Source organism: Dermochelys coriacea, chromosome 6 (genome assembly GCF_009764565.3).
Source record: "Dermochelys coriacea isolate rDerCor1 chromosome 6, rDerCor1.pri.v4, whole genome shotgun sequence".
Taxonomy (NCBI): Eukaryota; Metazoa; Chordata; order Testudines; family Dermochelyidae; genus Dermochelys; species Dermochelys coriacea.
Window position 1 is genome coordinate 28,502,331 of NC_050073.1, and position 22,283 is coordinate 28,524,613.

The following is a 22,283-nucleotide window of genomic DNA, read 5'->3' on the forward strand; positions in this document are numbered from 1 at the left end:
AATACACATTGCATATGCCATACATAAACACGTGATATAGTAACAAAGGATTTTGCAGCAATGGGGGAACAGTTGGACCCCATATGATTGTGCATTTCCAGAGTTTCTAATGCTTGGGTTCTTTTTTCATTTTTTTTTTTTTCAAGTGTAGAATTTTGGTATGGATCTCCATATGTCTCCACTGAAACACATTTTCAACCATAACCTGTTTTTAACCAAGAGTTTGGTTTGTGAATGAATATATATATCTCCAAGCATTTTGACAACTACTAACGAAAAAGTGCCATAAAGAGGTGGGTCGGATTATATTATTGTGTACATACATGCCTGTGCCTATTGGAAAAACCTAGTACTAAGGTCATGAGGTCAAGCCCTCGGTGCTTACAACATTGCAAGCAGTGTTATCTTTGCTGACCTATAGCTAGATTTTTTCAAACCAAGCAAAGGCAGTAATCCATAGGGAAGGTTATATGCATACTAAGTTTCAAGTGTCTTATATCAGCTGTTTTGCTGGAATCCTGTCTAAAAGAGTGTTGGGTCGTGATTTTTAAAAATGAAAATGTGTATTTGCTTCTCCATCAAACTTAATCAGGTGAAGAAGTTACTCTAATGCTCCAGAAAAATTTTGCTTTTGAGTAGAAACCAAGCATGGAAAATTTCAGTAAGAAAGGGGAATGATTCAGAAAGCTATAGCATGTGAAAACAGGAATTACAACTGAAACAGTTTTGCAGTATTAACAGTAGTGGGTGCTGTCACAGTGACTGGCTCTATAGTACTGCATTTACACGGAACTCAGGAAATGATCTGACAACTTGCTGTGTTAAACACTAGTTATTGGGTGAACCATATTTCCTCTAATTTAATTATGCTGCTTACTGAGTGTGGTGGGTGATATTTTAATCCACTTCCTCCCAATGAACTGATAGCAGGTATTATGATCTGAATTCTAGTAGTTTACATCATACAGCATAAACTGATGTGAAAATCTAAAGCAAATCCCAACAGTGATATCTCATAATAGGACTACAGCTGAAAGTGAGTTTGAAGAGTCTTAATTTTCAGATTATATGGCCCCTGTCAACTCAAGTAAGGAGTGCCCAATGTGCATAACTCACAAACGGAATGTTCTCAGCATTCTATAATAAGTTAGAAAGAAAAGAGAAGATTTGAGGTGGTCAAGAAACATGGGTTTAAACACTAGTTTTGCTTCCAGGATGATCTTATAGTAAAATGGACAAAAGCAAAGAAGCTGACAATCACACATGTGTATTACACTTCCTTGTACATCAGGGAGCAGGGAGGTAGTGCAGTCTTTTGGATAGGGCATTGCACTGGGCGTTTGGTGACCTGGGTTCTATTCCTTACCCTGCTACTGAGCTGCTGGATGACCTGGGGCAAGTCACTTCCTCTCCCACCCTACAATACAAATTACCATCAGGGGGATGCACGCCAAAAAGACTGGCAGGTGATATTGCCCCTGCTATCTTCCCAATTTAGAGATTTTTGCCCAAGGGAACTTCAGTTTGAGGAGATATGTTACATGTCCACTGAATGCCCTGGTCATTCCCAACCAGGACATCCTTTGTTTTTGTTTATTTTGCAACCCTCCCCCTGTGAAAGGAAGATGGCAGCTGCAGCTTTCCTAGCTCAGAGGCCGTGTTGGGGTTTATGTTTTCAGAATTCACCATAAACCAGGTATGAATCTGGCACAAGGAATTCTAAAATGCATGATTTTAGCATCCATTCTGCTGTTTATTTGAGTCGTCCCCCCAGTTAGGACACTGAGGTTGTTACTGTGGTCATTCCCACAGAACTCCTATCACGTTAGCTGAAAGAATAGATATGCTGCTTCTAAAATTTGCATTTTCCATTTCCATCTGTGAGAATACTACCATCAGCTCACCAATTACTCATGGAGATTTGGGTTTGAACTCCAGACCCAAATCTTTTTACAAGCAGTAAGTTTAACAAATCAGCAGAGCACTCTGCAAAAAATGTAACTAAACTAGAGTTGGAGAAAACATCTGTCTGACACGTGCCATTGTGATGCTTTATGTCAGTTTGCATCAGTCAAGCTTGCAGTTTAAAACTGTTTCAGGGGGGGGGTTTTGCATGCATCAAAAGGTTTGTCATTTCTCTGCAATTTAGGTAAAGGTAGGAAGGGTAATATAATCCTGTGGGCTGGCAAGCACTGAAGCAAACTTTGGCTTTTAGCTTTGTTCCCAGTTGCCTGAATTTCCAGTGGGTAGTGTGTCATATGTCTAGAGACAAATGAATGCTAATGAAATAGAAAGTGGTGAAAACCTGCTATAATGGTAGAAAGTTGCTCAGCTAATAGAACAGGTGCTGATGGAGGAAAATGATCCAGTTTTCCCAGAGCTTTCAAAAATCTTTTAATATTTATAGAAGCAAAAGAGTAGAGTATGGGCAGGACTTGGGGGAGAGAAAGTTCACTGTGGGTGTCTTCTGTAAGCACTATTGTAGAGGCTAATGCAAGTGTATTCCCACTGCCATGTAGTCTACAGGGAATAACAGTGGGCTATTCCCTTGCTCAGTAACTAGACTGCTTCCGAGAGGTTCTTTCCTATTTTAGGGGAAGGGGAGACGAGTCGTGAGTGTGCACTGAGTATCTTCACAGAGATCCTCCTTCCCCTTAGGCTGCAAAGCAGCAAGTATAGTCGTGACTTCCTCCCAGAACGGTCATCCATATGGCAGTTAACCCCAAACCTTCACACCAAACATGATCGGATCATGGATCGGAAGGATATTCACTTAAGCTTAGTCAGCTTTTTTAAAATGGCACATTCCTCCACACTTAAATATTGTCTAGTCTCAAGGACCCAAACTGGGGTGAACTCTTGAGGTCTCTGAAGTCAAGCCAGTCAAACCTCCAAAGTTTTTAAATGCCAAATTTTGAAACATTTTGATCAACTCTTTAGTTGGTTGAAAACAAAAAAGTAGAAGGTTGAGAGATGTCTGAAAAATAGCATTGACATTTTTCCTGATCTTAAATTTCAAAATTTGAAAAAATTCAACTAGCTTTATTATCTACTGATTCTGGATCAGGCCTAAGAAGGAGATGACTGGAGTAACAGATAAACACCTACTACTGAGGCATTTGCAGACCTCTCACCAGAGCACAGAGATCTAGGTAAGACTGAGTGAACTTTCAAACCAAGCCTTTTGAAGTCTGCATGCCCCATTGTTAGTACCTTTGTAATAACCATGCTTTTATTAGGGGATTGAGCTGGGTTTCAGGCTTGGATAATAGCCAGAAAATTCAGTTAACTCCAAGCCCAACCTGCATTGGGATGTGACGACATTTACACAGTGGCATGTCCCAGTATAAATGGCCTCACATGGAAAGGCTGTTCTCTTAGCTTGTTGGGCTGGAGAGAGAAATGGCCTGGAATGTGGGCAGCTGTCTTTTTTCTATCCTACCTCAAAGATTAAGCTCCAGGATCATGATGCATTGTTACCCTGTGACACTTTGCCCGTGCTGCAATGCTAGCATCTTCTGAACCCAACTTTCCATGCTTAAACCAGCCCCAGTTCTTTTCCAGTATCTTTGCCCTGCCCTCATTTTCATTCTGAATAGCTGTTGGAATCAGATGCAAAAATTACCCTGCAGTTGCTGCTCCTGATCTGCTGTAATGGTAAGTGAGCATTAGGACGGTCATACTGGGTTAGACCAATGGTCCACCTAGCCCAGTTTCCTGTCTCCCGACAGTGGCCAGTTCCAGGTGCTACAGAGGGAATGAACAGAACAGGCACTCATCAAGTGACCCATCCCCTGTCATCCACTCCCAGCTTCTGGCAAACGGTGCCCCTAGCCTTCAGAGCATGGTGTTGCACCACTGCCCAACCTGGCCAAAAGCTGCCAAGTGCTCCTGTCATTTAAGATACTTATTTGTGAATAACCCAGCTTGTTGTCAAGACAGAGTTATGCCTCATTTTAATGCCAACTTCCTCTTTGGTGAGCACATAGGACTAGATAAGCAAGAACAATTGGGAATTTTGCTATAGATTTCATTGCCAGTGAACAAATTCCTTGTTTTCCCAGGGCAGTGTGTTACATCAAAGGCTGAGGGTTGTGATGGTCTGAGTGCAGTCAGCAGCACACCATATTTATCAATTACCAACAAGGGCAAGTTCTAACAGAAAGTGACCCTTTAAACACTGTATCTTAATTTGCCTTAAACTGATTGCCTGGTATTTCCTCTACTGCAATAACTAAAATGATGGACTAGAACGGAGATGCACTTTCTGTTGATAATTGACTTGTGTCAGCTGCCTTAAATGTTAGTGTGTGTCTTCACACTCAAAAACAAAATTCACACAAACACTAGATTGTTCACCGATAGCAAAGATGCATTTCATGAATGTAGAAAGCAAAGACAGAGCTTCAGGTTTGAATCCAGGTCCAAAATGTATTACGTTTTGGGTGTATCAGAGGGCAGGGATGTTTTACCAGTCCTAATGGAAAAGCATTGATGACATTCTAGTTAGCTTTGATTTAAAACTTAATTTAGGTCTTGAAAAGGGTTAGTGCATCTTTACAGCCATATTGTAATTCTCAAAAAGTCCTGCCATGAAGTTAGCCAAGTCCACATTTCAACACCACAGGGTCACATTCAGATCAAAGAGGTACTCAAACAATGACTAAAATTCACAGAGGAAAGGTTTATACCAGAAATCCAACAAAAATGGATGCTGACAATTCACATTATTATTCAAGCACCTTCAAAAGAAAATGTACTGAAAATAATGCTTGTCAGATATATACAGTCACTTATGGATGTTTAATGAACACTGAAATCCTAGTTCAGAAGTGGGCTAAATATACAAGACCAAATATTAGAGCAGAGAGAATAAGCAGTAGCAAATAATTTACCTGATGCATTTTAACCTTTTTTTTCTGCTAATGCAATGTCTGAAAACAGATTGCTACTTCCTCATATTTGTTTGTTATTTTGAATGAGTCCCAATTTTAGCATGTAATTTTTACTATGGGTTGACTGTGAAGAGTTTTCTGTGCCTATTCGATACCCAGTATCTGAAATTTGAGCTGTGTAGGTTAACTTGTGAATGGTTACATGATATTGCTGTCGATCCATTATTGAATGAGCATGTCTGGTGTGAAGGATTGAGCGTGCCACCTTACCACTCCATGGAAGGTGATAGCTAAAATGCTAGCTGAAAGTGAACGTAAGGGTGCCAGCATGGCTAAAGCAAATTCAGTAAAATCTGAGCAAATCCTCAGAGAATGTTTTATGGAGGTTTCTCAGATCTACCAAGTATAAACACTTAGGGCTTGTCTACACTACCAGCCTGATCGACGGGCAACGGTCAATCCAGCAGGGGTTGATTTATTGTGTCTAGTAGAGACACGATAAATCAATCGCCAATTGCTCTAGTGTCAACTCCGGTACTCCACCTCAACAAGAAGCGCAAGGGGAATCAACAGGACACACTCTCCCATTGACATACCACAGTGAAGACATTGCAGTAAGTAGAGCTACGTATGTGGACTTCAGCTACGTTATTCACATAGCTGAAGTTGAGTAACTTAGATCGAACACTCCCCCCCCCGCCCGGAGCGTAGACCAGCCCTTACTAATTGTGTCTATCAGATAAAACAAAAGGATTATGGTGTAGTTGGAGTCAATGCAACCCCCTCTCAAACAAATAGATATAATTCATAGGAATGTTATTGCACATAAATTACAGCATCCTCCTCAACTGTTGTTCATGAACCCATATCCCTCATCTCCAGTAGCTGAAGCAGAACTGGAGGGAAGCCATCACAGCTTCAAGAGCCAAAGTGAAGCTGCTGTCATCTTTTCAGTTTGGGGAGGAAGGAGTTAATAACACTGTCATAAATATAAAGGGAAGGGTAAACACCTTTAAAATCCCTCCTGGCCAGAGGAAAAACCTTTTCACCTAAAAGGGTTAAGAAGCTAGGATAACCTCGCTGACAACTGACCAAAATGACCAATGAGAAGACAAGATACTTTCAAAGCTGGAGGGGGGGGAGAAACAAAGGTTTTCTCTGTCTGTGTGATGCTTTTGCTGGGAACAGAACAAGAATGGAGTCTTAGAACTTCGTAAGTAATCTAGCTAGATATGCGTTAGATTCTGTTTTGTTTAAATGGCTGAGAAAATAAGCTGTGCTGAATGAAATGTATCTTCCTGTTTGTGTCTTTTTGTAACTTAAGGTTTTGCCTAGAGGGATTCTCTCTGTTTTGAATCCGATTACCTTGTAAGGTATTTACCATCCTGATTTTACAGAGGTGATTTTTATTTTCTCTTCAGTTAAAATTCTTTAAGAGCCTGATTGTTTTTTTCATTGTTCTTAAGATCCAAGGGTTTGAGTCTGTGTTCACCTATGCAAATTGGTGAGGATTTTTATCAAGCCTTCCCCAGGAAAGGGGGTGTAGGGTTTGGGGAGGAAAGACATTTCCAGGTGGGCTTTTTCCCTGTTATATATTTGTTAGACACTTGGTGATGGCAGCAATAAAGTCCAAGAGCAAAAAAGGTAAAATAAAATATAGTTTGTACCTTGGGGAATTTTTAACCTAAGCTGGTAAAAATAAGCTTAGGAGGTTTTTTTTTTCCATGCAGGTCCCCACATCTGTACCCTAGAGTTCAGAGGGGGGGAAGGAACCTTGACAGACACTTAGCACTTATGCAGCACTTTTAAGTATTAAGAGCTTGATCCAAAATGATTCAAGTCAATTGGAGTCTTTCAATTGATTTCATGGGCACTGGATAGATCTGAGTGAATAAAGGATGTTGATTGTTACTGGCAATTCTGAAAAATCAAAAATGTTTTGGGTTGAACCAAAAAATGAAGTTTTTCCAATGGATCCAAAAGTAAAAAAAAAAAAAAAACACCTCATTTTGATCTCAAGCAGTTTTTAAAATGTTTTAAAATAAATTTGAAGGAAATTGCAAAATGAAAAGTGAAAAATCCTTTCAAATTGAAAAAAAAAACCCGCAACATTTCCTTTAGATAATGCCAAAATGAAATGTTTCCACTCTTTCGGGGGGGGGGGGGGAGAAGGCGGGGAGAAACAGACAGACAACGGGGGAACCACTGACATAAACAATTCAACAAAACCAACACAGATTCATGAAACATTTTGGTGTTGCTGAATCTTGGTTTTCACCAAAACCTGGTTTTGGTCAAAAAATTTCACTGATCTGTAGCATCAGATTTGGCCCGGTCTATTCAACCCTCTCATCCTTCATCTCAAAAGTATGTTGACAATGCCATGTAAACCTAGGCTCAGACTCAGGCTTGAGTCCAATCTCCCATTCAATCTATACACAAATCTGTCTGAATTAGCCCAGCAAGTACCTAGCAGAGGGGATGTGTCCAAGCCCAAGTCCCTGTGGGACTCAGGTCCAAACTCCATCATTTTGCAGCTTGGGCCCAGGAACCCAGACTCATGTCCTGAGAGTCCAAGGCCATCCCACAATTCCATGGGCCAGTGGTCCATGTCCTTTTTATCCCAAGACTAGCCAAATGACTCAGAAAATGGAAGCAACCCCCTTGGATTGAGTATGGCTGCTCAGCATTTAACCCTTTCATTTTATTCTGAACACTGAGCTGCAAACAACTAATACATCTCCTGCTTTACCTATAGTCACCGACAAGGAGTCCTTTCCAAGTGTGCTGCTACCTGTTCACGGGAGCACGGTCTGATTCTGGCAAATCTCTGGTGCGAGGTGAGCAAGATGTCGATTTCAGTAAGAATACCAGAAATGACCATATGTACCCAGAAATAACGAACCAGCTGGCATCGTTGGGGATTAAACAGACCAGTGGCCGGTGCAAGAGCTCAAGAAGATTAAGCAGCTCAGGAGTTACTACTGGAAAGTTTGGAATGACAGCTGCACCTCTGGGAACTCCCCATCATCTTACCTCTTTTGCAAGGACTTTGACCAGATGCTGGGTAACTGCACCAAGCACTGAGACAACAGCATTTCACTATAGCCTGATCAGCTGGGATGGAGACCTTCTAACCTCCTGAATCTAATATAGAGGGGAGTCAGCAATCGCTGGATCAGGCTAGCCAAGTGACTCTGGTGTTCATGCCAGTGCCCAAAGACGTTTTGCTGCCAGACCACCTGTAGCATATGCCAGATGCATACTCAGAGGAGGGAAACTAAGACAAACAGAGGCTACATGACTTGCCCAAAGTCACACAACTAATTAGTGGCAGCGATGGAATCAGAGCACAGGAAATGTTCACCTCAGTCTTATTCTCAGCCCACTGGCTCCTGCTCCCTGTCATGAGATGAGAAGATAGATGAGTGGGTGGGAAGGGGAACACAACAGGGTCAGGATTGAAAGGAGTAGGAGAAAATTTTACAGGTATTTGGATCCCTGTATTATAATAAATAAAAATAGGCAAATATGATTAAGCAGATGTTTCTAGTGATGTGGTCACCAAATATTAGATATTAAAAACTGGTCCAGGAATGAATATATTCGAGTCCTTGAAGTAGGGCTAGAGGATTTCTAAATCCATGCTCTATATTTGGGAAAGCTGGAAAGATTTTTGTGGTAGCTTTTGATAAAAATGGTTGTTTTTGAATGCTAGAAATTGTGCCATTGGAGTTGAATTTAATTCTCAGAATGGAAGCGACAAGGTGAAAGGTGCCAAATTCCGTAAGGATCAGATTCTCAGCTTGTGTGTAGTTACATAGCTCCATCAACTTAAATACAGGTACATAAGCAAAGCATCTGGCCCTAAATTCTAAGGCTGCAGAAATAAAATAATTTGTTCCGTAGCTAACAACCACACACTTACACAGAGATAAGAATTATCTATCTAAAACATCCAGAACAGCTGTCATTTTAGGTATTCCACAACAAAAAGTGCCTAACTGAACCCCTCATGGGTCTCTGGCTTGCAGTATCATTGTGCCTGATACAAAATTATTTGGTACTGGAGCAAACTTCAGCTTTTAATGACTAAATGACATGCAAGTGGATGCTACACTTGAAAGCCAGTAGAAAAGCCCTGGGCTATTTCAGAATTCAGATTAAAATTATTCAGTTATCTGTACTTGTTAGATATTTATAAATATCTGCACTCCACGGGGTGCTCATGCAATTTCTGATGGTTTACCAGACTGAAGCCACCTCTTCAACTGTAGGTTAGAGTTGTAACTCCTTATCTATGAAAAGGCAAGGGACTCAGTTATGAAGGTTATTTTTCAATTGAACAGTTAACTGGAGGGCACCACAGAATGTGTTTAGCTGTATTTTGTCTCACAAATTTTGCATTCAAAAGAAAATAAACATGAATTTAGCTGTATATGAGTGTACTCATTGCCAAATGCTCTGGAAAAAAATTAGCTAAACTTAAGTAAAAACAAGAAAACATTTTGATCATAAAGTGTTTTTAATTTGGTATTTGCAAATTAAGGCTCCTAATGAATTGTAGAATGGAACTATCAAATAATTTGAATTGCTTAATTTTTTTCTTTTGAGAACAAATGTAACTTTTGCAGAATAAATTTAGCTGTTAATTGGAGACTAATGAACTATTTCATAGATTGAGTTTTCATGGGCCTATAAAAGTGACTGAAACTGCTTTTCTCCTAAATAATCTCAAAAATTCCAAGTGTTCTCTAAAAATGGTGACAGGTTTCAGAGTAGCCGCCGTGTTAGTCTGTATGCATCTGATGAAGTGAGCTGTAGCTCATGAAAGCTTAGGCTCAAATAAATTTGTTAGTCTCTAAGGTGCCACAAGTACTCCTTTTCTTTTTTCTAAAAATGGTGCAAACTTTTCAAAAAGAGACCTGTCTGTGTTTAAAGCTATGGATGCCTAAAAGCAGACTTTCCCAGAAAAATCAAAACAGAAAAAGTGAAAGCATATATGCAATGTACTGGCTTATGTGTTTATACAACACTGTCCTCCACTGAGTGGAGCACGTCAGACCTACTTACATATACAAGCCTGTTAGCGGTGAGTTAGTGGAGCTGCTTTGGTTAACTAGGTAGAGGCCTGTGGTTTTGGAATCCTTGCCCCTTATGCAAATTTAGTGTAAAATATTACCAAATCAGACTTCTCCCCTCCTTACACTGGTATAGCATTGAAACAAAAAGTCTCCAAGATTGTCATGAACCAATAAAAGAAAAAAAAAAGTCAGACTCACTCAGTCGAAACATTTCCTTTTGATAAGTGACAGATTTTGAAATTAATTTTGACTTTTTTTAATTTAACTTTTTTCTACAGTGTAAATTAACTACAGTTTCATAACAAAAACTTGTTTTGAACCAGAAAATGAATTTTCTTCAATTTGAAAAGTGTCAAAAAATTCAACAATTCTTCATAAAAGCAAACAAGTTAAGGATTTGGAATAGGTCTACAAGATTTTAACATGAATACTCTCCCATAAGAACAGTTGAGGAGATAATGTCTGGACATCAAGAGTATTTTCATGCAGATTTAAAACAGAGGAATTGGAAACACTCGTCTCCTTTGTTCATTTTTTTTTATTAAATATCTGCTGGTATTTCTTCAAGAAAGTTGTTGTATTTGAGTAGTGAGGAACATGTGTAATCACTTACTGCCATAGGCAACAACGTTCTTATTTAGTCAGGAACAGGAAAACTACAGATGAACTGCCCACTAGCTAGGATGAAGCTGAACTGAACCCCCCCCCAGTGAATCTTTTGTTCTCTAGGCAACAATTTGTGCGTACTAACATGTGAGAGCATTCCCCTACATAAAACTACAGCGCCCCTTCACCCCATACATATGTACTCAAAGTAAAACTCCTTTGCCAGTTGTGTTCACTGGGTTGATATAGACCACTGGTTTGATAGCAGAAGCATATGGCAGAAGCATTCTGTGGCATCTCAGACAAATTTACCTCTAATTGTCTTATCCTTCTCTTCACAAGAAATAAATTTCAAAAGTAGTGGAGGACCATAGTGCAAAATCTCAACATGCACAGGATGTAGTTCCAGTCCCAGGTGCTCTTCAAACCCAGGAGAAAGAGCCTTAGCCATTATATTAGACTTCGAACTACAAATCAGCCACCCAACCAACTGCCCCACAACATCAATTCAATCTGTTTCAAGTGTAGAGGCCAAAAGAGCTGTTGCTGAAAGCAGAAGTTTTGCCACCGAAATCCAAAGGGCCAGATGCCCATCTGGTTTAAACTGATTTCAATGGTGCTGCACTGATTTATACCAGCTGAAGATCTGGTCCAATGAATGTATTGTCACTGGCTTCATCTGGAGCAGGATCTGATCCTGTATGTTCAAGGTGTACACATCTGTGACTTGCAAGAAAGAAAAGGGTAAGAACCCTTCATCAATCATTATTGTGTGTGTATTTTCAGGGCAAATCTTAAGATTTGTCTTCTCTTGTTTTGTCTGCTTTTATACATGGGTTAATGCCTGGGTGCATTTCAAAAACCAAATACCGGACACCAGATAACACACATTCAGCAGTGCAGCACAGGCTGTATAACCCTTTTGCTATTCCCTGTGCATGGGATAAGGATTTCTTTTCATTTCACGCATCATCCATAACTTGCTGCACTGATTCTAAAAAAAAAAAACCTCCCCCACTCACATGAATACAAATAATTTAAATTCATGGTTTTGGAATTTTATCGTTGTGGAAGTTGAGACTGTAAAGTGATTATATTGGTAGTTGTGACATTTCTAACAGATCAATCAAGTGGTGGGGCAGCCCAACAAAATATTGCAATACTATTTGTGTTGCCCAGGTCCTCTGGGCTGTGATTTCATTGCACTAGGAGGTCAGTTATCAAGATGTCTGTCATCAGCTTCCACATTTCTTTCTCTGTGAGGCCTCCTCACCCAAGTCCAATGTAATAGGTTATTTAAGAACACAGGAACTGCCATACAACAGCTAGTGACGTATCTTGTCTCTGACAGTAGCCTGTACTAGATAATTTGGAGGAAGTTACATTAAATGCTGAAGTGGACAATTATGGAATTAAAACTGCCCAGAGGGGAAGGTTGTTCTAAACCTCCCTCAGTGGTTGGCTTATGCCCTGAAGCATTAAAATTTATATCCCTGTGACAAAGTTCCTGCTCTACCTTGGTGGATCTTGCGCTTATTGGTGGATTTGCTCGCCTTGGAGCTTCACGGCAGCCCTCAGCTTGGCTGTTTTTCTGAATTCACAGTCCAGGTCGACTCCTCCTGTGTCTGACCAGGAGTTGGGAGGATTTGGGGGGAACCTGGGACTGCCCTCTACTCCGGGTTCCAGCCCAGGGCCCTGAGGAATGCAGCTATCGAGAGTGCCTCCTGGAACAGCTGTGCGACAGCTACAAGTCCCTGGACTACTTCCCCATGGCCTCCTCCCAACACCTTCTTTATCCTCACCATAGGACCTTCCTCCTGGTGTCTGATAAGCTTGTACACCTCAGCCCTCCAACAGTCTGCGTTCTCACTCTCAGCTCCTCACACTCACACACACACACACACACACACACCACAAACTCAAGTGAGCTCCTTTTTAAAACCCAGGTGCCCTGATTGGCCTGCCTTAGTTGATTCTAGCAGCTTCTTGATTGGCTGCAGGTGTTCTAATCAGCCAGTCTTAACGGTCTCCAGAAGGTTCCCGATTGTTCTGGAACCTTCCCTGTTACCTTACCCAGGGAAAAGGGACCTACTTAGCCTGGGGCTAATATATCTGCCTTCTATTACTCTCCTATAGCCATCTGGTCCGACCCTGTCACAATCCCCTTAATATAATAGTGACTGTTTTGATTGTCCGTATAAATACCTAATTCTTTCTGAATCATACCAAGCTGCTGGCCTCAGTGAAATTGTTGCAATGAGTTCCACAAGCTGTGCAAAAAAAAAAAATCTTTAATCTATTTTAGGTTTATTGCTTTTCAGTTTAATCGAATATCACCATCTTCTTGTATTATGGAAAAGGGTAGGTAATTGGGAACATCTCTTCTCTGACACTCTATTTTGTAGCCCATCATCATGTCCCTTCTTCTCTAAACTAAAGAGCTTCAATCTCTTAATATGGCAGCTTCTCTGTTAATGAGGTCTTGGCCTCCTGGAAGTCAATGGGAATTTTGCTACTGATTTCAGTGGAGCCAGGATTTCATCCTAATTTTCCTAATTGACCATCTCGGTGACCCAAAATGATTGCAATATTACAGGTGATAGGGTACCACCAATTTGCAGGATGATACTATAACATTTGCAGTATTATCCCATTTTTTATCCAGGTTTACATTTTAATTATTTTGTCATCACCTGCACATTGAGCAGGAGTCTACAGCAAAAGCCATGTCTTTTCAATGGGTGATTATGGATAACATAGAAACTAGTAGTAATGCATCCGATGAAGTGAGCTGTAGCTCACGAAAGCTTATGCTCTAATAAATTTGTTAGTCTCTAAGGTGCCACAAGTACTCCTTTTCTTTTTATAGAAACTAGTAGTTTGTCTGAGTAATTCAAACTGTTCCTTACCATATGCTTTAACTTTTTCTCAGAAGCAATTTTATAATTTGTTCTGTATTGAGATTTTTCAGTAGAAAAGTTTTCAGTAATGTAGTTACAAGCCAGATAAAGCAAACGCCAGGTAAAGCAAAAGCCATTTATGGACTGCTTTTTAAAATCTGGGTGCCCAAAGATGTTTGGGCTATTGTAACCCTAATTTGTGCATGTGTGCATACACACACACACACAGCGCTACTCCAGCTGCATGCACATCTCAGATCATTTTGTGGATCACTGCCCATTTACACATTACCTCTATAACTGCCTAATTTGTACACACATGCTCACAGTAATCGTATGTGTAAACTAGGTGTGAATTTTTGCACATGTAATTGCATTAACCTATTTTTGAAAATCAGGCCCTCAAATATGAACATTTGTTACATTTATTCCAGTGGATGGCATACAATATAAAACCATCCAAAACAGAAAGAAAGACCAAGAAGTTAGGAGAGAGAGAGAGAAAAAGGGGTGATTTTTATTTGCATCCTGAGTTGTCGTCTTCATGATTGCCAGGAAACCCACCCAAGCTTCCAGAAATCTTGCTAAAGTCATTCTCCCTGTATGTTAAGTCCTCAAAAGATGCTACCATGGTTTTCCCATACACTTAAGATCAATCTTCCAAATCATCGTGGGAGCTTTTAGGACTACTACTGTCCTAAACTTGTCATTCAAGCCACAAAATCTCTATTGCAATATATATGATAGTTTTTCCTGAACAAACTACATTATATCCAGCTGAAAACCTATAGAAGGTCTGAGCCTTGTAGTTACTCATCCAGCATGAGACTTTGGTGCCTTTTTGGAGGCTGGCTGATAAAGAGGTGGGGAATCCCAGGCTATCTTTGCCCCTGGTGGTGTGGTCTGCCTGGGATGGTTTTGTAATGAATTACGTTGCAATTTCCAGCAGCCAACTACTGCTGCCTGCCTCCTCAGGGAATTTTATCTAAATATAAAAGCCTCTTAAGAAAAATGACCACTTCTTTAGAAGAGCAGCCAGTCTCTCTCAGAATCAAATTAAGTCTGAGCACATAAATGAGGGGGAGCTTAACCTGCGGAGCTTCAGAGAACTCAAGACTTTAGGGTGAGGTATGCCAGCAATAAGTAAAGAGATAAGGAGACAATGGGGCTAATGCAAAGTCCATTGAAGTCAATGGGTGTCTTTAATATTTATTGGAATGGGCTTTGTATCAGTCCCTAATAGATAAAGTTGCATCATTAATATAAAGTCAGAAACAGTTGTAAACTGAGATCAGCTTTGGGTCAAATTCTCTGTGGACATAAACTTCATTGACTTTTTCAATTGTGTGAGCAGAGAATTTGGCCCTTGGTTTCCATATATAGATATTGCAATAGTGAGGACTACCAGATTATACACACAGATGAACACAATATGTTGGGGGAAGAGTCAACATGGCTTTTGTAAAAGGAAACTGTGCCTCACCGATCTATAAATATCCTCTGAAGGCATCAACAAGCATATGAACAAGGGTGATCCCATTGATAGAGCATACTTGGACTTTCAGAAGGCCTTTGACACTTCTCTCAAAGGTGTTTAAGCAAGCTAAGCATTCCTGAGATAAAAGGGAAGGTCCTCTCATAGATCAGTAACTGGTTAAAAGAGGCAACAAAGGTTAGGAATAAATGGTCAGTTTTCAGAATGGAGAGAGTAAATAGTAGTGTCCTCCAGGGTCTGTACTGGGCCCAGTTCTATTCAATATATTCATAAATGATTTGGGAAAAGGGGTAAACAGTGAGGTGGCAAAATTTGCAGATGATGATACAAAAAAAAAATCACTCAAGATAGTTAATTCCAAAGCTGACTGCGAACAGTTACAAAGGACCTCATGAAACTGGATGACTGGGCTACAAAATGGCAGATGAATTTCAGTGTTGATAAGAAAAGGAGTACTTGTGGCACCTTAGAGACTAACAAATTTATTAGAGCATAAGCTTTCGTGAGCTACAGCTCACTTCATCGGATGCATTTGGTGGAAAAAACAGAGTAGAGATTTATATACACACACACAGAGAACAAAAGTAATGCACATTGGAAAACATAATCCCAACTATACATACAAAATGGAGTCTAAATTAGTTACTACCACTCAAGAAAGATCTGGAGTCCTTGCAGATTGGTTTCTGAAACCATTCACTTAATGTGCAATGTCAGTCAAAAATGGTAACAGACTGTTGGCACCATTAGGAAAGGGATAGATATTAAGACAGGAAATATACTGCCATTATACAAATCTATGGTATGCCCACATCTTGAATACTGTGTGCAGGTGTGGTCACCTGATTTCAAAAGAGATACATTAGAACTGGAAAAAGTACCAAGAAGGGCAACAAGAATTATTAGAGCAGCTTCTATATGAGGAGAGATTAAAAAGACTGTTCATCTTAAAAAAAGAGACTACAAAGGGGGGATATGGTAGAGGTCTATAAAATCAGCAATGGTTGGAGAAAGTGAATAGGGAAGTGTTATTTACTCTTTCACAGAACACATGAAATTAGTAAGTAGCAAGTTTAAAACAAACTTCTTTACACACTGTACAGTCAACCTCTTGCAATGCGATTTTGTTAAGGCCAAAAAAGTATAACTGGGTTCAAAAAAGAATTAGATAAGTTCATAGAGGACAGGTCCATCAGATGGTCAGGAACACAACCCCATGCTACGAATGTCCCTAAACCTCCAATTGCCAGAACCTGGGACTGTATAGCAGAGGATGGATCACTCCAAATTGCCCTGTTCTGTTCATTCCCTCTGAGGCATTTGACACTGGCCACTCAGAGAATACTAGGCTAGATGGACCATTGGTCTGACCCAATGTAACCTCTGATATTCTTATGATGGATTCCTCAGATTTCACTACTAGGAGTTGAAATTTTCACAGAGGCATGTGTGCATAGCTTGCATATGAAATTTCCATGGTGGCACCAGCAGTGCAACGGTACAGCTAGCTGTTCCACTGTGTTCAACAGATCTCATTTAAGTGCTCTATTAAATAGAATTGTGCACATAACCAGTATCATTCCACACAGATTATTACACATACATGTTTGCATGAGCAATTGCAAAAACCCATTCCCAGCTAACCAGGGAGTGGTGAGGATTTCAATAGCAAGAGATATTTAAAAGTATTCGTACTTTTACTGGTGGATGCAAATGCAGTTCTCATTTGTGTATAACTGCTTAGCAAAACAGGGACAAAAAAAATGCAAAAAATTGTTTGTCATTCTTAGTGGTCAGGAGGAGGAGTCAGGCCTCGTGGTCACAGTAGGAGGTCAGAACTGGAGTCAAAGTCCAAATGCCAGAGACAAGGGTTGAAACAGAGCCAAAGCCAGGAAACATAACTGAGGGTCAGAACCAGGTCACCTGGAGTCAGGGAAGGCTGGAGCAGGGCTGGTTCTGAGTCAGGAGCAAGGCTGGGGCAGGAATGGAACAAGACCAGGGAGCAGAGGAAGGTCTCAGGTGGAGCAGGTCTAGGAGTAAGTGAGCACAGAAAGGCGGAGAATCTACAGGCATGTGCATTGAGTAGCCAATGCTCTGCTGTTGCTGCTGGGCTTATAAATTAGGCTGATTCTGCAGCCAATCAGGTAGTTCCAGGGCAGTGTAGCTGAGATTATGTTAGTTGCCCAGCAGCGAAGTCAGCAGCTGGTCTTAGCTGGCCTACGACTTTCCATATCTTTGGCCAGTGGTGTGATATTCTCTGCACCGCTCCTTTAAAGTGAGTCTTGAAATTATACAGGGAGGGGACTACTTCATTGGTAAAGTACAAATAAGCAAAGGTTCAACAATACATTGTAAAGTGCCTTAACAAAAGGAAGAGTACAAAAACCCTTCTCAGAGATAGAATTAAGGGTGTGCTGGGATGGTACAGGCAAGTTACATCCCCAAGTTTAAAAAAAAAAAAAAAAAGGGTGGTCAAAGTCTCTTGGAGTCACTCTGCTGGCTCTAAAACATACATTTATTATGTAGATTTGTAAATGCTGCAAACACCTAATGGAGGTAGGGGACCACAAAAACCAGTGGCATACAAAATAGCATGAAATCAAGATAAATAAATCCCTAGAACACAAGTTATAAATACTGTATTATAAATATGAGTTAAGAAAAAACAAGAGGATTAAAAACACCTCGAGAGCAGGGTAGAAAGGATATTTGCCAGACTTCGAAAAGCAATGTGTCTGGCTGTTTTCAATTGACCCTGGGGTTTGTAATTGAGGTTCTACTGTACACAGTTTATGGTGCCAGCTAACTGGCTATATTCCTCTGTGACCCTGACAGGAAGCCTGCCTAACTATAGCATAGCTGCGTTGTGCTCTCTCTCAGAAACTGCCAGTTTGCCTTAAAGTATTAGACAGCACTGTATTGATTACTGCTTGATATTTGCAGGTCTGCAAAATGTTCAAGGAGACAAAGAAAGTTGAGACTTTTAATTTGTTGTACCAAAAGCTCTTCTGATGGTCCCAGAAGGTTACACATTTATGAAGGGCAGCAACAATAAAAGCTTATTGTTTGCACTCAGCCAAACTTCATAGATTTTTTTTTAAGTATGACAAAAGAGAAAATGAGTTACACAGATTTTCAATAACTTGAACACCAATCTGTGCTGTCCAAAGGGAATTACCCCAGTGTTCTTTCTGGGTCTATTGTGGCACAGCTTTAAGGGTTTATCCTTGTAAACGACATCAGTAGTTACAGTTAACAGGTCCAAAATGAAGCTTTGGGGGTTGGGACCCCTCTTGTCCTGATGCACTGGATGCTCCAGAGAGAAAGCTAAAGATAGCAAGTAAAACTTTGTCAGGCAACCAGCAGACTTACCACTGGAGATGGGAGCAAGCAGTGTGCAGAGACCTCCTCTTTGCTTCAATGACAAATCAAAGGTACCAGGAGGATTCTCTCATCACAGGGCAATGACATGAAGTGAGATTAAGGAAGCAAACCATTTTGTTTTTATGTTTTCAGTTAGAGAACAAAGGTCAAAGGCTTAAGGTCTTACTTTTAATTAAGAAACAATGAAATCGCTCCTGGAAGATGCTGGTCCTATCCAGTACAAGAAGTGCTATTTGACATTTCTTTTGATTTTGTTTTCCTCTTTCAATGAATGAAAGAATTGTTTTTCGGTCCAAACTTACCCATGCATGTGAGATGATTCCAAAGCACTTTTTTGAATAGCAGAGAAGCATCCAATCAAGAAGACAGCAGTGTGACTGCAGTAGCATCTGATGCTGTTACAGAAAGTTGTGTCACAAATATTAGGGGTTAGTGTAAAGCAGGTATAAATATTTTTTCTCAGGGTGAAGCCTAAAACATACCATTGCGGTGGAGAAGCAATGCATCTCTCCAGGGCCCCATTCTTCCACCCTTCCTAACATCAAGTACTATCTGGCTCTGCAATCAGCCTCATTGACACCTAAAATGAATGGCATTGCTTTCAGAATAAGGTACTCCTCAAATACCAGAAGTGAAATCCTGGCCCCACTGAAGTCTATGGCAAAACTCCAACTGACTGCAATGGGCCAGGATTTCACCCTTGATCCCCTGCTGTCAATGAAGCTAGACTAATTTACACCAACTGAGATCTGGGTCTGTGTATGGATGACACAATTGGGCCTTCCGTTAGGAAACTGCATATAACACATTTGGCCACGTTAGTCGTCCAGGAGTTAGTTAGAAATGTTCTGGCTTTCAATGGTCGTTTTGCACTGCTGTAACAAAAATCAGCTTTTTTTCTTAATAAACTGAAATTTAGCAGACCATTAATCCGTAATGTGGACTAAAGCCTTTGGGTACACAGGAAACAGCATAAAAATGGCCAGTCTGGTTCTTACAGGGAAACTGATACTTCTAGTGGGCAGTAAAATTTTGCAACAAAGAGGAGTATTCACATTTCAGTGCAGATACACAGGGACTGCACTAGCATGGTGGAGGATAATGGCTTGAATATCTTACATGCACATGTAACCCTCATTTATTTAATTTTATACTGCATTTTCAAACTGTAAGGCATCCTATACGTGTCAAATGTTGTCGTCAATTACTCAAGTGATAAATACTTCTCAAAATTCCATATTCCACCCTTGTCCTTGATACCAGTGACATGTGTGCGTAGCATAAACATGGGCCCCAATTCAGCAGAGCACTTAAAGAAATATTTTACTTAAAGTTCAATGGACTTAAGAACATAGGAATGGCCATACTGGTCAAGTATCCTGTCTTTTGATCGGGGCCAGTGCCAGATGCTTCAGAGGGAATGAACAGAACAGGTCAGTCAGCTTCTAGCACTGAGTTAAGCATGTGGTTATTTGCTTTGCTGAACCAGGGACTAAATGAATTCTTTCTGAGGCCTCCAAGTGCTACATTAATGTTAATCACAACAACAAAAGATAGAGGATAATGCTATTTTGTAAACATACTGTGTCATGGGTCCATTGGACTATGTAAGGGCCTGTTTGGCCAACAGAAATGAACGAATTCTTAGCTCTTAAACATTAATGGGAATATTTGTTTTCTTTTAAATGAATGCAGACGAGGACACAGACAAGTACTCAATACACGGGAATGCATAGGTATGTCTGTCAGTTGTATGTATAATGCACCCATCACCTTCATACCTAGATGTCAACATACACAATTTAAGCAGCATTGTTCTTGAATTCTCCATTCTATTGTGACAATGGAACCCAGCTACGGACAGAGCCTGCTTTCAGATCGAGATTTTCAGAAGTGCTCAATTAGGGTTGCATTTTCCAAAGAGCTCAGTTCCCATTTAGGCAACTCATTAAACTGACTAGATGCTGAGCTCTTGAAAATTTGACCCAAACCTTAAGATTCTCAAAGGAGGGCTAGTAAATGGACAACGTGTGGCTAAATCCCCTATGCTGCATGGAGCGTCTCAACTCAAGGCATGGAATATGATCTCAGTTAAAAACTAAACACACACAAAGGGCCTGATCCTCATCTCACTTACAGTGGTGAGAATCAGGAGTAACTCCACAGACTTCAATAGAATTACACAAGCATAAACTGGTGTAAAGCAGAAGAGAATCAGGCCCACTCTTTTATAATTTCAGCAACAGACTTGTATTGCTTTAAACAGCTAGATTAATAAGTGCTTTAAAAAAAAGTACTAATTCCTAATGCTTAGATTTAATCTTCAACATCTATTGTACTTCACCAAATCCTTAATAATCACCCCAGTAGACTCCTTAACATTGTTGTATAATGGGAAACAAGGACAGGGTATTACTTTTTCATGTACAATGATGTTTCATCAGGAGGCCAAATTTCTTCTGTGGAGCTAAAGCACATAGAGCCTGACACTTTTAATTTCTTTAGTAATTGTGTCATGGGGGGAGGGAAGGGGAAGGTATGTCACTATGTCTTAGACTGAACCTCACAGAATTCAGCATATTCCCATGGTCATTGCCTTCTGCTTCTCCTTTAAAATAAAGATTTGGATTGAAATAAATTTGAAGATATCAAATAAAGACCCCTTGAGTTTCAGGGAAAGAAAATAAAGCAGCTTTTATTAAACTTGTTATGAGACCTTTCATGACCAGTATTCTCACTGTTCTCTTTGCTCAAAGCCTTTAGAGAATGGTCTCACTTTAGCCTAAACTCAGCTCTTTCTCAGCTCTCTAAGCCTCTGTAAAATTGAAGGACATTCACTCCTACACTCTTCTTTAATAACTCAGTATGATTTAAACTTTCAATCTGCATTCCTGATTTCTGTAATAATTGAAAGGAATGCATTAGCAGCAGGAAAAAACCCCTGCTTTTGCTTCATAAACTTTACCTTCATTGCTTCAGATTTTCAGTAGTTCTCAATATGTAAGTTTAATGGCGTGACCCTAACAAGAAACGATCAGCAAATGAAACGAACCAGTGTGTAGCTGCTCCACACGGCTACAAGTGTCAGCTGTGGCCTGCCTGCCATTAATTTTATTGTAACTCATTTCTTCAGGTTGAGTACAGCACGATTTAATGTTCCCATTCCTGTTCTGCATGACAAATTGTTTTAATAAACATAAACCGGGTAATAATAAAGTAATAATAAGCCTAGCACTCACCTTATATCACTGCAGTTAAATTCTCCCATAAGCCAACACTAGTTACAATGACAATTACAATCGAGCCAATCCGCAGCCAGGCAAGCACAATGGACAGATTTAATATAGTTTGTAAATATGATTAGTGTGCTGTCATGTTATTGCAGCCTGGTATTTACATTTCTCTCTGGAGTTATTCACTACACCAAATCAACATTAAATAGTACTCCCTTCTTTTCTCCTTAAATCAAATATACCTTTCTCTGTGTTTCACTCAGAAGTTAAAGAAAATGGCATGGATTGTTAATATTCAGGGGAACAATCAACACTTTACATATTTTTTAAACAGATGTACGTCTGTGTAAGCCTGGAAGATCTTTCTTGAAATTCACAGTCCACCCTCCACCCATACACCCTTTAACATCAACACTACTCTGCCTACTCTCTTATGAAAAATGTTCAAATAATGAATGGCTGTTGTTTACAGAAGTAATTTCATGCTACATTTCCATTATTGCCTGGATTTGTTTAGCTTCTCAAGCTTCCCCATTTCCCTGCAATGAACTTTTAAGGAAATATAACCAGCTTTCACTGTTTATGCCATTATGTTTATAATAGAAGCCGCTCTCATTTGTGACATATTGCAACACTTCATAACTGTGTGCAAATAAGCATCCTTAAACTTGTTAAGGTCAATTAAT